The following is a 3463-nucleotide window of genomic DNA, read 5'->3' as shown; positions in this document are numbered from 1 at the left end:
AGTTAGAAACCTGTAAATATGTGAAATATAATCCTGCATCTTTCATTGTTTGTTTTATGTAGATCCCATAGGTATCTTGAATGATGGACACACTACTCCAGCTGCAGGTAGCTTGAAATAGATCATAAGCCAAGGCCACCAGGAGTCAAAAGCAAGACCACACACTAACAAGACTGTGTGACTGTTAAGCAGCAATGCTGCTAATTCTCCTCCTGATTCTACTTGCACTGCACATCACTGAGGAAGGTATTTGAAAGGAGCTGAGGTTATTATAGTTTTATATTACCGTACAGTTGTATAAAAGTTGTCTGTTTATGCCCTTCTAATTTTTCAGGCCTGTTGAACATGTTTACCTAGCCTATGCACTGTAGCTCTCCTCTCCCTTTTGTAAGAATGATTTCAATTTATTTAGAAACCAAAAGTTAAATCAACAAACAGCGTAATTCTTTTTGGCTCTGGGGTCAAATTATACTTACTACTTTTATAATATGTTGGCTTGGTCTTTCCAGAAGAAAATCTGTACCTTACAATGGTCTTTTAAATTTCCTAGCTAAAACTTCTTTATTATAAATGGTAATTAGACAAAATATTCTGTTTTCTTATGATTTTTTTTTAAAGTTAGCTGTTTTAAGAAACAGGCTAGGAATAAAATTCTTTATAAATATGTAACAGGTCCTATTCACATTGCCCCCAGGGATAGGAAGCATGTTCACTTGTGGAGGCAGATGGGTGTTACTAGAACAGCAACTGGAGGGCTTCAGTTAGCACCCTGCTCTGAACTGACTTTGGGCTGCACCTTTGTCTCTCTGTCCTTTGGCTTTATGGAGACCTTGGAAGAGGGGTCCCTTGACCTAGGCATTAAGAGTTTAGTTTCTAAACTTAGGCTGTAAATAAGTATAAACCCTCCCCTTCTCCGTCCAACTTTCATTAATATTATTCAATACAAAAAGGCTGAAAGCAATGTCAAAGGGTGAGGTGAGAAGAGTTTCTGGAGGTTGAAGTGAGGAGTAAGGGAAGAGGAGAGTGCCTTGATGGAAGGAAGCATAATGTGGCTTGAGCACAACTAGTGTGTGAAGCTGCAAGCAGCTTTTGCCACTTCGTGACTGAGCAAAGTAGTAAGGCCCACTATAGTGGGTTCTTGTCTTAACGATCATCCCATTCTCTCCTTTGTGAGCAAAAAGCCTGAAAAATTTCGACAAGTAACTTTAAAAAAACGTATTTCTTTATTATGTTCTCTGAACAAATATATTTGCCATCTCTGCTTTTAATAAAATAAGAACAGCACATTGAATTTTAGATAATCTGGTTTCAGAAGTGTGGTCAGCTTTACCTCCTGCTTTCATTTTTTCTACAAATGAATGTGGTGTGTTTTGAAAACTTCCATGCTGCTCCAAATAAGGTCATGGGCATGATCAAATGTGATGGCTCAACATTTCGGGATAGCACCTCTGAATACACTGGGCATTGTACGTGAGACTGTCTGAATGTCTTCATAGAAGTGTTTCAGTGGTCCTGAAAAGTTCTGTGCATCTTAAAAATCCTTGCTCTCCCTCTGAAGCTGAAAATAAGTGTTCTCTAGCACCCCAAAAAGAGCAGTCACCTCAGTTACAAGGCTGAAGTTCATCACCACTGTGACAGAAAAGGCAGAGAAGGTAATTAAAAGTTATCTAGGAAAGGTATTTCTTTTGGGACAGGAAGTTTATGTTTCTATGTGCATGCATTTTTTATTTGTAAATCAAATGTATAATATCTGCCTTTGTCAATTCCTTCAATTTCGTTGAAGAAAGAGTATTTTAGAAATAATAGTGGTTTGGGAAGGATGATATTTGATTGTGTGCTAGGCACTGTGAGGATGGCTCCTTAAATGAGTGATAATATTCTCTAGTTTTTGATATTTTTTCCCTCACAAACAAAAATATTCTTTAAAGCACATCCCATTTAATTCTGAACATAGCTCCTTTAAAAACTAATAAATCGTCTTCATATTATACCTAAAACAAAGCAACCCCCCCCAAATTTGAATTGAATTGGAAGTGTTGACTTTTTACTAATTAAGCATCCTGTATCTAAGTATTTTAGATGTTAATAAAATGCTGTTATAACCAGCACTGAGCACGTCTCACCTAACATAAAATATTTTCAGCATAAAACCCCCCCGAAAATTATACATTTTATGTTTTGGGGTTTTTTTGGTTGTTTTTTGTTTTTTTTTTTTTCCCATCCCGGGAATCCAGATGGAAAAATGGAAAAAAACAGAATGATCTTTTTCAGGTTATATGCTTAATGGTAACAAGAACAATAGTTCAGCTCTTAACTACACGTGGAATGTATTGATCTCAATAATGCAGTGAACTTTGGTATTCTTTGTGATATGTGGACTTTAAGGATCATGAAGTTTCTTCATGTTAACACTCTGGAAACACTGCTTTGATAAATAGATTGGAGAGGGACTGAATCATCAGTACAAAGGTATGAAATATGAGCAGCAGAGAGTGTAATGAATGGCAAAGTCCTATTTTCTAAATCTTTCCCATATTTTTAAAAGCAAAGAATCATTTTTTTTTTCCCCAGAAAATGCAAATGACCAAATTATCTCTCAATATTTTCTAATACTTATCAAGTAATCCTCCTGAACCATACCCCTCCTCCTCCTCAAGATACTGGAATTAAAAACATGTATAACATTCAGCTTTTTTCACCTCCATTTCAGTGCGAGTATATTGCATATTGCTAGTTGGTCTAGTTATTACACTCCCCTAAGCAGAGACAAAGCTCTAAGCAAAGAGAAATACTACAAAAAAAACCACCCTCCTATGACTCTTTTCGTGTCCCAGCAGAAATTGCCATTTGGGAGACTTGCTTTTCAAGACACTAAAGAAAAAGGTGTCTTCTCAGAAACATCTCTAACTCCAGTTGTGGAGTAGCATGTGCAGCTTCAGCACCACTTCCAGCACCTCTGTGACGGGCACCTTTAGGAGTCCATTCTTGTTAATATAGAGAAAGCTCAGGAAATCGGCTTCAGGTTAATATTTTTCACTCTCAGGTGGGCAAGCTCCGAATGCAAGGCGGGAGGGCATGGGGACAGCAGTGAACGCCTGTAGCAGTGCTCTCATCAGGACAACGACTACTGGAAGATGACCAGGCTCAGAGGGTGGCTTTGCCTAAGCAATACCCTTCAAGTTTATGGCCCATTTTTCAGCGCAGCACCGCCAGCCTGCATTTCGAAACATATCCGCCGTTACAGCGCTCTGTCCGAACCATCCGTATCTGTCATTTGGGCCGTGTCTCCCACACGTCTCGGCTGAGGCTGAACGACCCACCCGAGGGCCGGGAGGAGGGGCGTTACCCGCACCTCTGGGGTACGCATCAGCCGGGTGACCGGTTTCGCCCCAAGGCCTGGCCGCTTAGTACGCACCGGCCACGGCCCGGCCCGACCGGCGCCGGAGGAAACGGCGAGGGGACA

Source organism: Athene cunicularia (assembly GCF_003259725.1).
Source record: "Athene cunicularia isolate RWA chromosome 1 unlocalized genomic scaffold, athCun1 chr1_part1, whole genome shotgun sequence".
Taxonomy (NCBI): domain Eukaryota; kingdom Metazoa; phylum Chordata; class Aves; order Strigiformes; family Strigidae; genus Athene; species Athene cunicularia.
Note: the sequence above shows the minus strand (reverse complement) of the source record.